Source organism: Notamacropus eugenii, chromosome 5 (assembly GCF_028372415.1).
Source record: "Notamacropus eugenii isolate mMacEug1 chromosome 5, mMacEug1.pri_v2, whole genome shotgun sequence".
NCBI classification, from domain to species: Eukaryota; Metazoa; Chordata; class Mammalia; order Diprotodontia; family Macropodidae; genus Notamacropus; species Notamacropus eugenii.
This window is the reverse complement of record NC_092876.1, coordinates 392312771-392325951: the sequence shown is the minus strand read 5'-3', so window position 1 is coordinate 392325951 and position 13181 is coordinate 392312771. Positions and strand designations below refer to the sequence as shown.

Genomic DNA, 13181 nt, shown 5'->3' with positions numbered 1-13181 from the left:
TCTAATCAATGGTGATTTAGAGCGTTTTATACTATAATAGATGACTTTTATTACTTCATCCGAAAGCTCATATTCATATCTCTTGATGATTTATTAACTAAGGAATGGTTCTTATTTTTATAAACTAAGCTCGGTTTTATCAATTTGAGAAATGAGGTCCTTGTAAAATATGAATATATATATGTATACATATAAATGCATATGTGTATGTATATAAAATTTATTTATTTTCAGTTTTCAACATTCACCTCAACAAGATCTTGAATTCCAAATTTTCTCCCCATCTCTCCCCAACTCCCACCCCAGGACAGTGTGCACCCCAACCACCCTTTTCCTCAATCTGCCCTTCCATCTGTCACCCATTTCTTCTCCTATTCTCCCCATCTATTTTCCTGTAGGGCTAAATAGGTTTGCATACCCCTTTGCCTGTACAACTTATTTCCCAGTTACGTGCACAAACAATTTTTAACATTTATTTTTAAATCTTTGTGTTTCATAGTCTGCCCCATCTTCCCTCCCTACTCACCCTCATTGAGAAAGCAAGTAATTTCATATAGGTCATAAATGTACTGCCATGCAAAAAACTTTCATAACAGTTATGTTGTAACAGACTAACCACATTTTCCTCTATCCTGTCTTGCCCATCATTTATTCCATTGTCTCCCTTGATGTGCCCTCCCACAATAGCGTTTGCTTCTGATTACCCCTTACCCCAATATGCCATCCCTTCTATTATACTCCCTCTCCTATTTCCTTCCCCCCTGCCTTCCTGCAGGGTAAGATATACATTTCCTAACACTATCAAATGTGTGTTATTCCCTCCTTATGCCAAATTTGATGAGAATAGGGCTCACTTATTACCTCTCACCTCCCCCCTTCTCCTCTCTAAAGTAAAAGCTTTTCTTGCCTCTTTGATGTAAGATGATTTGCTACATTCTACCTCTCTCTCTTTCTCTCAGTACATTCCTCTCAAGACAATTTTATTTTTCAGGCATCCTCCCTCTGTATTCAGCTTATGTACCTTCTGTCTATCTGTCTATTTCTCTCTCTCTTGCTCTCTCTTTCTCTCTCTCGACATACACACACATATACATATGCATACACACATATATCTAGACATGTATAATATACCAATACACAAAGACATGTATACACATTTGCACACACACATACACATATGAGTATATATACATATGCATGTGTGTATATATATATATATATATATATATGAATATGTGTGTATTCCCTCTAACTACGCTAATACTAAGAAATGTTTCATGAGTTACAAATATCATCTTTCCATGGTGGAATGTAAACAGTGCAACCTTAATGAATAGCTTATAGCTTCTCTTTCCCATTTACTTTTTCATGTTTCTATTGATTCTTGAGTATGAATACCAAATTTTCTATTCAGCTCTGGTCTTTCCAAGAAGAATGCTTAGAACTTCTCTGTTTCCATTTTTTCCCTGAAGTTTTATACTCAGTTTTGCTGGGTAGGTGATTCTTGATTTTAATCCTAGATCCTTTGACTTCTGGGACATCATATTCCAAGTCCTCTGATCTCTTAATGTAGAAGTTGCGAAATCATATGTTATCCTGACTGTATTTCCATAGTCCTTGAATTGTTTCTTTCTGGCTGCTTCTAATATTTTCTTCTTGACCTGGGGACTCTGGAATTTGCCTATAATATTGTTAGAAGTTTTTCTTTTGGGATCTCTTTCAGGAAGTGATAAATGGATTCTTTCCTTTTCTATTTTACAGTCTAGTTCTGGAATATTAAGGTAGTTTTTCTTGATAATTTCTTGAAAGATGATGTCTAGAATCTTTTTTATCATGATTTTAAGGTCCACCAATAATTTTTTAAATTATTTCTATTTTTCAGGTTAGTTGCTTTTCCAAGAAGATATTTCATATTGTCTTCCATTTTTTTCATTCTTTTGGTTATGTTTTACAATTTCTTGATTTCTCATAAACCCATTTGTTTCTATTCACTCCATTCTAACTTTTAAGGAATTATATTCTTCGGGGAGCTTTTGAACTTAGTGTTCTATTTGGCTGATTCTGCTTTTAAAGGCATTCTTCTCCACATTGGCTTTTTGCAACTCTTTTGTCATTTAGGTTAGTCTATTTTTTAAGGTGTTATTTTCTTCAGCATTTTTTTGAGTCTCCTTTTTCAAACTTTTGACATGTTTCATGATTTTCTTGCATCACTCTCATTTCTCTTCCCAATTTTTCCTCCACTTCTCTTACTTGATTTTAAAAATCCTTTTTGAGATTTTCCTTGAACTGAGACATTTTCATATTTTCTTGGGGGTTTTGGAAGTTGGAGCCTTGATCTTGCTGTCTTCCTCCTTTTGTGTACTTTAATCTTCTTCTGGTTATATGCTTTGATGTTCCTCTGACTGCATGTTTTGACTTTTTTTATCTTAAGAAAATACCTTTTCACAAAGAAAGTAACCTTCAATACTATTATTTTTCCTGTTTTAGTCATTTACTCAGATAGTTATCTGACTTTTGAGCTCTTTGTTAAGTGGGGAGTATACAACTACAAATTTTCAGAGTTTTTTGCAGCTGTTCTCAGAGCTATGTATAGGGACCTGTAAATTCTCAGTTCCTCCAAAGTTGTATGATCAAACTAGATACTCCTCTCCTGGCCTTCACTCTGGTCTCTGAGCAGCCACAAGTACTTTTTTCTTCTTTAGAACTGCAAGCAAGATTCCCTCTCCACAGCCACCACCAGGTCTGTCATGCCAGTTTTCCTTCTTACCCCAGAACCTCCATCCACACCCATAACGCAGATCAGCTGTTTGATTCCCTCACACTCAGTAGACCAAAAGCTCCAGAAGCAGCCTCTGCTGAAGCAATGGCTGCCACTAACTTGTACTGGAGATTGAACCACATTTCTTTCTCACCCAAGTGAGAGAGTTTTCTCACTGATCTTTGAAGCTGTCTTGGAGTTCGTGGGTTGGGAAGTCGAGAATCTGCTACAGTTGCCAGTGATTCAGTGCCCTGAGGTTTGCTCCAGTCCCATCTATGCTAGCATGGACAACATTGGGCTGCATTCCTCTCTGAGTTGGGCACAATAGACCCTTCCTGTTAGCCTTCCAGATTGTTTAGCTGGAAATCGGCTTCACTGTCCTTTTGTGGCTTCTGATGCTCTAGAATTTGTTTAGAGTAATTTTTGCAGGCATTTTGAGATGTTTGAGGGAGAACTCAGGTAGGTCTCCATTCTTCTCCACCATCTTGGCTCTGCCTTTAGAATTTAGGTCTTTATTAGAGAAATTTACTGCAATTATTTTGCACAGTTATGGTTACTATCTTTATATTTCCCTCTATCTTCCATTTGTTTGTCCCACTCTCTCTCCTTACACCCTATCTATTCTCAAAAATGTTTTGCTTCTGACTTTTACCTCCCCCAAAATGTTTTCCTTTCTATCAGTTCTCTTTTTTCTTTGAGCTCATTCCCCTCTTACTTATCTGTATTGTAAAATACATTTATATACACAACTGATTGTGTATATTATTTCTTCTTTGATCCAGTTCTGAAGAGAGCAAGGTTCACACTGTCCCACCCACTTACCCCACCTTTGCTGCCTTTATAAAACCTTCTTTATATCAAATAAATAACCCTATTTTATCTGTCCATTTCTTCTTCTCCCAGGGTATTTGGTTTTCTCAAGCCTTTATTTTATGTTTTAAAATAAATATCCCACTGTATTCAAATCACATGCATGTCCTATGTCTATGCATACTCTTTCTCACTGCCCTGTTCTTAAGTACAAGTATATTTTTCTCCACAATGTAAAGAGTTTAACTTTATTGAAGCTTTTGTTATTTCTCTTTACTATGCACCTTGTTATGGTTTTCTGAAGTCGTCAACTTGAAAGTCAAATTTTCTTTTCAGTTCTGGTAATTTTATCAGAAGTGCTTGAAAGTCCTCTATTTCATTGAATGACCACGTTTTACCCTAAAGTATTAAAACCTATTTTAAAACTCTAACAGAAATTAAGTTAGTGGTCCCCCTAAAATTTTCTAATGCAAGCTAAAATTGCAATTAATGGCAATAAGCAGCAGTTATACCTTGATACTCCTAATTACAAGCTACTGAATCATTTTCCATTATATTTTCCCAAGCACAAGACAGTGGCAAAGTCTTGGTATCCCTATCCTCTATTTCTGGCAGAAAAAAACAAAACAAAACAAAACAAAACAAAACAAAACCCAAAATCAAATACTTGGTTCTTTATGTGTTGCATGCATTGCCATGCTGGCCCAGAAATTATATAATAGATGATGAGGCTCTGGAATCCATTTGAAGTAGAAGCAGCAACAACAGGATAAGTGCCCTTTTTTCTATTAACATCCAAGGTGGGAGGTCACACGCATTTCTCGCAAATTACAGTCTTCACCAATTTGCTAAAGGCCATCACATGTTGTTCCTTGTATAGTAGAAGAGTAATGTTTCTAATGTGGTTTTGGTCTCTTGCACAATACGTTTATTATGTACCCAATGAAATAGGATGCAATTAAACGATCCATTTATTCCATCATTTACATAGTACATAGAGGTTTGGCTAATTGCTTCACTTCCTCATCAGAACCCATCAAATTCACACACACACATACAAACATATATGCACACACACACATCCAAGAATAAAAGCTGATGCAACCTAGTATCTGCCTAGTTCAGTTAGGATTCTCACTCGTCAGAAGTGAAAACATCTCAACAACTTGTCCAATGTTGGATTAATTACAGTTGAACTCTCTACAAACTTAAGCTTTACATCTTCAGGACCAGGAAGTCTATCACCAAAAGCAAGGAGATACATGTTGAAACCAAACTCCACCCCTATGTCAAAGACACATTAGGCATCAGGAACCTCTTTGGAGAAAGGTTTTTTGTTTCAGTACGACCACGTCTCATGTGGGAATTGACTCCAATAACATGAATATTCAGTTCTTTTCCCTGCTCAAGCAACAGTCTGCTAGTTTTTAGAGTGGCACCAAATTTAACACTTAGATCACCAAGAGCTTTGGAATCATCAGTGAAAATCCTCAAAAAAAACTTTGCTCTTGGATGAACTCTGATTTTACCATCTTTTCACTAATTCTGCTTCCCTATCAAAAGTACTTTTTACTCCAGTTTGGGCAGTGGACTTAATTTGTGACAGTTGTTTGCATGGATTTACATAGACTATGAACTGTGAAGATATCTCAAGACTGTGGTAATTATACTTCACTCTTGCCAGCACAATCAAATCCTACTCCCATAACAGTAAGTGTCTTCACTATAGCTCTGTGATCATTACTTTTAACATCATAAAAAGGAGTTACTCAAGGAAGAGCATTGTACCCTCTCAAACTTTTTTTAGGATGTCACCAAGGTCAGCAACACAGAAGACATCTTTATCATCAGAAGAAACTTTAATATTTTTCTAATGCAGAATATTCTTAGCAGTTAAAACTCTGTGAAAGAAATCAAAGCTAAACTTATTGTTACTAAAACTGTTCATTTTTCTCTGTTCCTCTAGAGTACAACAAAATGGAAAACATGTTAATGTTAAGACAAACTATTTCCAGCTTTACACTGAAGGTGATTCTCCAAGAAGATAAAGTCCTGTTAAATACAAGGTTATGATTGTGCCTCTAGTCTAGCCGTTGCATGGGCAGTTACTTTATATGGCATGGATGGAGTGGACAAACCCCATGGAGATGCTCAAGATGAGTGAAGTTCGATGACTATGGTGACTTTCCTTTAACATCCACCCTTATCGAGCTGTTTCCTGCCCAGCCAGATGAGCTGTAATGAGCCATTGGTCCAATGCAGCACAAGAGCTGGTGACAGAGCAGCTAATGGAAGTCAAGGTGGAAGGGGTTTGACAAAACAGAAGCCATAATTCTGCTTTTTAGGTTCTTTTCTTCAGTGATTTTTTTATAGTTTTTTTTCCCCATTTATAGTTTTTTTTCCCCATTGCATTTTAAAGAGTTTTTGTCTTAAACAAATTAGAAAGTTCTACTATTAAGACTTCTTCTTTTTCCTCTTCATTGGATTTTTGTGCTTCTTTTGCCACTTGGCCTATTCTATTTTTAAGGTGATACTTTCTTCAGTATTTTTTGTGTCTCTTTTACTAAGTTGTTGATTCTTTTTGCATGATTATTTTGCATCAGTCACATTTCTCTTCCCACTTTTTCCTCTCCTTCTCTTATTTGATTTTAAAAATCTTTTTAGAGTCTACCATGGCAGTGAATGATTATCTCTTTCTCTTTTCTCTTTCCTTCTTCTTTCTTCTCTCTCTCTTAGTCCTCTTCCTCCTTCGCTCTCTGTCTCTCTGTGTCTGTTCTCTCTCTTTCTCTTTCTCTCTCCCCTCTCTCTGTGTCTCTCTCTGTTTCTCTTACACACACACACACACACACACACACACACACACACACACACACACATATTCTCCTGCTGCTTTTCATACAGCTCAGTTAATCAGCTCATCAAATTCCAGACAAGGCAGCTTGCATCAGCACTGTAGCTGATACCATTGCTAAGCTCATGATACCCCTTGTCTTGTTTTGTACTCTTCTGTAGACTGCAGATCCTATTACACAACTATTCGGAAGGATTAAGATCAGTCTTATATCTCAAAAATTATAGAAGTCCACATATGTTACACCTCTTATCCACAAATCTGAGAACATCAGGCATTTCTCAAGCTTGTATTATAATAATTCCATAAATTTAGAGAGCTTGAAAGGAATTCAATGGCCACTTAGTTTATTTTTGAAGATTTTCTATTTTTATTTTGGAGATGATGATATTGATCATGTCCAAAGAGTTTAATTGAATTGTTGGAAATGCTATAGAATAATTATTAACAAAGAAGTTTGAATCTTGCTACTAAGTCACAATTCTTTCCCCTTGCATTTCATCTGAATATTAGATGTCCAGCACAGTCCTTGTCACATTTTGTGTTATTAACAAGTACATAAGCTGAATTGATGTGTAGAATGTTAAAATTCCCATATTAACCTAGACCTGTGCTTGCTCTAACCACTTGTTTTACTGTTAATAAATGAATCCAAGAGATAGGATAGATCTTTCTGGATCAACCCCAAAGTTAAGACATACTTTAGATTTTCTTAAAAGAAATTTAGGAAACTATCACTTCAGAGTTTAGTTTTAGAAATTTTTCTGTCATGTCTGATTTTTCATGAACCCATTTAGGCTTATCTTGACAAAGATACTAAAGTAGTTTCGCATTTCCTTTTCCATTTTAAAGATGAAGAAACTGAGACAAACAGGTTGAGTCATTTCCCCTAGGGTCACACAACTAGTAAATGTCTGAGGTCATCTTTGAGCTCAGAAAGATAAGTCTTCCTGATTTCAGGCACTATCTTGCTGTCCTTGAGAATTTATAACCATGTATTTTTCCTGCCAGTACCAGTTCTTGGCACTATTGGGGTTCAAAAGATTTTTCAGGTTGAGCCAGTTCTTAGTCCATAATAGCCATTTTATAAAAATTTACTGAATTGAATTTCCATAATCTTTGATTTCATATGTTTAACTGTCTCACTAAATTAATAAAGAATAAGCACCAATCTTTGAGTCACAGAACGTGTTAAAATTCTGACTTTGCTACTTACTGTTGACATGACCTTGAGGAAGTTACTTAACTTCCCTGGATTGCATTTTAGTTATTAAAGTGAGGAAATTGAATGAAGAAACTTTAAGTTTTCTTTCAGTTCCAGATCTATGAGTAAATAATCCATTGACGGTTCCTCTGATGACATATTCGTTTTTTATCTCAAATAAAATACTTAGAGAATATTATCCTCTTTCTACATGTGTTGCCCTTATCATTTTAGGCTTTCCACATATGTCCAATCTCTACAGGAGTCCAAAAAATATAAGCATTTGAACAGGCAAAGACGACATGCTGTCATGTTCTTAAGTCATTTTCCAGTAATTTGTCTGTTAGTTAGTACTAAATTTCAATAAGAACATATAAACCTCAGTATAATCAGAACGTAGAAAGAATGTTATTGTGTTGCTGCTCCCAAACTAGTCATGTGTGGAAGTGTTGAAATAATCTCCCCAAAGTTGGAAAAATGTATTAAATCTAAGTGATAGTTTACAATGAATTTATTTTCACATTCTTAGGCACTGCATAGTTTAAATCCACTGAATGCTGAATAGGATACTTTAATCTCTAACGTGAAAGAGGGGCAGAGTTTCTAAAAGCAAATCTTCAGGTAGGAATATAGGCTTGTTTAGCTGAAAAGCTATCCGTTTTTTGCTTCTGGAAAGCAATTTACAGTAGGAAATCATTTCTATCTCAGCCAAGAGATTGAAAAATGAAACTATAAATGAAAGTTTTTCACTGTGCATCATAGCTATGGAATGTGGCCATGATGGTGTTTTTAATGATATTTGAGCAGCTTTTGTCATCCTGTCTTGATTTGCATAGAATTCAAATTTTATGATACCATTCTTCCATGCACTGTGGCTGGATCTGGAAGGATCTTTAGCTGCATTTAAATTTTGATTTGTAAACCAAATGCCAGTATTTTTGAATGGTATCCAAATTACTCAAAACTTTGCAGACGTTAATGCTAATCACTTAATTTCAATATATAAATTAAGTGGAAGTGCCATACAAGGACATTCCAATTCCTATGACAGGTCACTAGAATTCAGACTTTAACACAGCTATACAATGGAGGCTTCCTGTAAGTCAACAATAGAAAGTGAATGTGAATTTTGTCATATTTATTTAAGAATTTGGGTCATTAGTGTATTGAGCAAATCCAAATGCTGCTTTAGTATAGAAAAAGCTTCTTATTGTAACATGGTTTTCTCTCACCTTGAACATTTGCTTCCTTAATTTGTATATTTTGCTTGCTAATTTATGCTTCAAAAGATGCTAATGATCTTTGAGAATGAAGAACAGGGTCACTTTGTCATTTCAAGTGTGTTTCACTAATACTATACACACAAATACATATACATAAACATGTACATATAAAACATATATATGTAAATGCATACACCAGTCCATGCAGGAAAGGAATCTCCATTTTGACATATGAATCTTCATATGACATGGACTCAAGCTCATTATCCTGATTGTCTTTGGGTATTCTCTAACTTATCAAGGTCCTTCTTAATCCACAGTATCCAAGACTAAGCACAACATATCATTTATGTTATGAGGAGACAATAAATTAGTCCAGTGGCTCACTATTCCTAGAAATTATGCACTTCTTAATGAAGCTCAAGATTCCATTAGCATTTTTACTAACATCGCACTGCTCACTCCTATTTAGTTTATAGGGAGTTTATAGGGAGTTAGTTAACCTTCAGATTACTTTTCAGAGTAACTGATGTCTGTCCATTGCACTCTCATCTTTTTAAAATTGGAGCTAATTTTTTAATTCAATTAATCATGGCAATTGATTTCATCTAGGTTATGTAGGGTTGTTGTTGTTGTTTTTTTTTTTTTTTTACCATCTCTTTACATACATTAGTTATCATCTGTATGTTAATTTTGGTCTGTCATTTGCAAGCTTCTATTCATTTAAAATATTTTTCACTTTTGCCAATATTGTCTTGTGTTTCCCTTAATAATTTTTTACACTACTGGCTATATTTTATTTCATAGTCCCCAACCAACTTGTTATGGGGATTTAGAATACTCTTCATTCTGCATTACCACTTCCAAGTTCCTACCCTATCACTATTACTCAGAAACATATTCTCTCTTAAAGTTTATGATATCTCACTTTATTGATCCATTCATAATGGAATGACAATTATCTTTTTCATCTCCAGAAAAATGTCCTTTTGTCCTTAGAGTTCAGTGCTAAGTTCACCATTCTTTATCTGTCTCAACATAAACACACATGTCAGTGCTCCCTAAAATAGTATAACGTAGTATATTTCCTCAGGCTACTTAGCCCCTATGACATGCTTTTTCCACTCCATCTCACGTATACACAGAAATGTTATTCCTTTCATATTATGATGACCAAAAATGTTCCATATATGTGTTTATCAGCTCTGAATCATAATTAATATATTATTTTATACTCTTTTTTTTGTACCTTATAACCCTTAACTCTGCTCTCCACCTGTACCATGACTGTTCTTCACTCTAACCCTCAGTCCTTTCCTAGGTCATCACAACTACACTGGTAATGTTTTGCTCACTTTCCTATCTTGACATCTATTTATGTAGCAGCTCAATTATCCACCATACTTTCCAATCCATTGTTCCATCGTCTTATTGTCTATTTTATTTTGTCAAATTCTCACTGTAGAGTTCTCTCACCAACTCCTTTATCCCTATTGATATGCTTCTGAACAGAATTGAAGGATATTTTTTAAAGAAATGCAGATTGAGTTTATATTATCAAATCATAAATGGACCAGTCTGCATTGGAGAAAGGCAATTATTGTATTTGCAAATGGAATTTTAATCATACTCTCCAAGCAGGTGTTTCAAATCTCAACTTGTGTCAGGGTTCCCATATCACCTCCTTCCCAACTCTTTTTCTGGAGGACCTCACTACATAGCTCACTGAGAACTAAATGAGGTTGACAATATCTACTTCTCCCTTATTCCTCATCATATACACTAAGAAATCTTCCCCCATTATCTTTTCCTCTGTTCCTTTATTAAATGAAGAGATGGGTCTTGTTTTTGCCAAGACTAATTCCTACTCATGAAGATTTGATCTCAACATTTCTTGTCCATTCCAGGAGATTTCTTCCCACAATCATGTTCACTTTGTTTCTCATCCTCACACACTCCATGTCAATACCTTCTTCCTTTAGCCTACAAATTTGTGTACATCTCTTTTTTATCCCTCTAAAAATTTTGAACATCTCCACTGTCATTCTATATTTGTACTCACTTCACCCTTTTCTCCTAAATATTTTGAAGAAGGTATCTACAGAGATAACAGCAGATATGGAAGAGTAGGAAGAAGGAATATGGTCCATATTTTCCCCATAGCTATTCCTGTTAAGGTCTATAGGGAGCAGAAGCTAAGTTGTGATACAGAAAATCACTAAAAGAAATAGAAAATATTTTTAAGTCCAGTTAAATAAGAAGACACAGAGCAGCTAGTCAACAAAGGCATCAAATCCAGAATTAGAAGGAACTTGTAGGTCCTTTGTTCTGAACTTTTCAGTTAGGTTTGAAGACCAGGATCAGCAGCACTTACCCTGGAGACCCAAGTAGGGCCACTTCTTTAGTGTTATATAGTCCTGATGCAAATTGGGGATAGCAGCTAGCAAAATTCAGATAAGAAAGGAAATAATCAGATCTGCCTTAGATCCAGCCTCTGTGGGTGTGCTAAAAGACTGCAGGTCTCTGCTCAGAACTATTGCCAAGATTATTGAAGAACACAGCACTAAAACATTAGCATAATGCAATAGAACATAAAGCAGAACCAAGTTTGGACCAAGTCATTCTTTCCAGAAATGTAGAGTCTATACATAGGAAAAGGAACTTGAAGAAAGGGTAAACAAATAAAGCAGAAAGGTTTTCCCTCAAAGTAAAATAAAAGCAAAATATTATTTGGCAACAGGTATGCCCAAGAAACAAATCCAAAGGAATAGAATGACTCTAAAATATTTTAAATTAAAACTTCAATTTAGCACACACACACACACACACACACACACACACAAATTGGGCATAAAATCAACTACAGTTCCTGAAAGAAAGGCTATGATAAAAAAAGAGTTAAAATGATTTAATAAATTTAATGTGAGAATTAAAGGAAAGAACAACAAAATTAATGAGAACTTTGTGGGGGGAGATTCAGAAATAGAATTGAGAATTTAGCAGAAGAAGTGCAAACTGTACTCATACAACTGATTTTTTAAAAATTAGAATATATCAAATAGAAGTGAACAAATCTATGAGACTACAAGGAATATCAAAACAAAGTCCAAATATTTAAAAACTACAAGGGGGTAGAGCCAATATGGTGGAGTGGAGGCAGAAAATCATCTTCACTTTCTAAAATTCCCTTCCAAACTATTTTAAAATAATGACTCAAATTAAAGGAGGCCCATGTTAGTAATGTTAGCAGCAGGGCTTGGAGGTGACTACATCTGTGGTAGCATAACTTCAGAAACTCTCTTCCTACAGATGATGAAGGAGGTCCAGAAAATGATTAGAAAGAAATTACAGGGGGCACTTTTCTGACATTGGATTCAGAAATGTATTCAATTGGCCATATGTAGATCTAAGGAGAAGAGAAACACTTGTGGCTACAGGGGTGCAAGGGTCCTGGTCATAGGTCTAAGGCAAAGAGTGCTTGTGGTGGATCACCAAAAAATCATAGGGGACTTATTCTCCCTTTCAAGGCAGAAAGTAGCCCTTGCACTTAGGACTGCAGAGGAACAGGAGAACTAATCACAGCTCCAGAGTCAAGAAGAATGCTAACACCTGAAGTTAAAGGGAAACAATATCCCTTTTGGTAAAGACCAGGGCACAGACCAGGAGTGCAGTGACAATACCTCCCCATGGATCATACCATGCTGAACACACTGAAAATTTACAGACTCTCAGAACTAGCTCTGAAAAGAGCAGCACAAATAAACGAAATTTGAGAGAATGCCCACTGCACCCTGAGAATAGAGTTCAACCTGAATCAAAGTTAAAAGTCAAGAAATTTGCTGGAAAAATGACCAAAAACCAAAAAAGTATCTGACGATAAAATATTACTATGGTTTCAGGTAAGGTCAAGATACAAACTCAGAAGAAGACATCAGTGTCAAAACTTCTACAAACAACGCCTCAAAGGGGAAAAATTAAATTGGACACAAGCCCAAGAAGAATTACTAGAACAGTTAAAAAAGAGGAACTTGAAAATCAGTTAAGAGATGTAGAGGAAAAATTGGAAAAATAAATTACAGTGATGTGAGAAAATTATGAAGAGAGTCAACAATTTGATAAAAGAAAGTACAAAAATTAATGAAGAAAATACTCCCTTAAAAACCAAAATTGGATAAATGGCAAAAGAGATATTAAAATTCACTGAAAAAAACAAGCCTGAAATATGAAAACAGGTCAAATGGAAAAGAGAGGTAAAATAATTCACTGAAGAAAACCATTCCTCAAAAATTAGAATTGGGCAATTGGAAACTAAAGAGTCCATGAGATATCAAGAAA

The 13181-nt window shown here is 35.3% G+C and overlaps 1 pseudogene; it reads right to left on the bottom strand.

Moving 5' to 3' along the window:
• Positions 1-364: 364 nt before the first annotated feature.
• Positions 365-12880, bottom strand: LOC140506851 (ornithine decarboxylase pseudogene; annotated as a pseudogene).
• Positions 12881-13181: the final 301 nt, after the last annotated feature.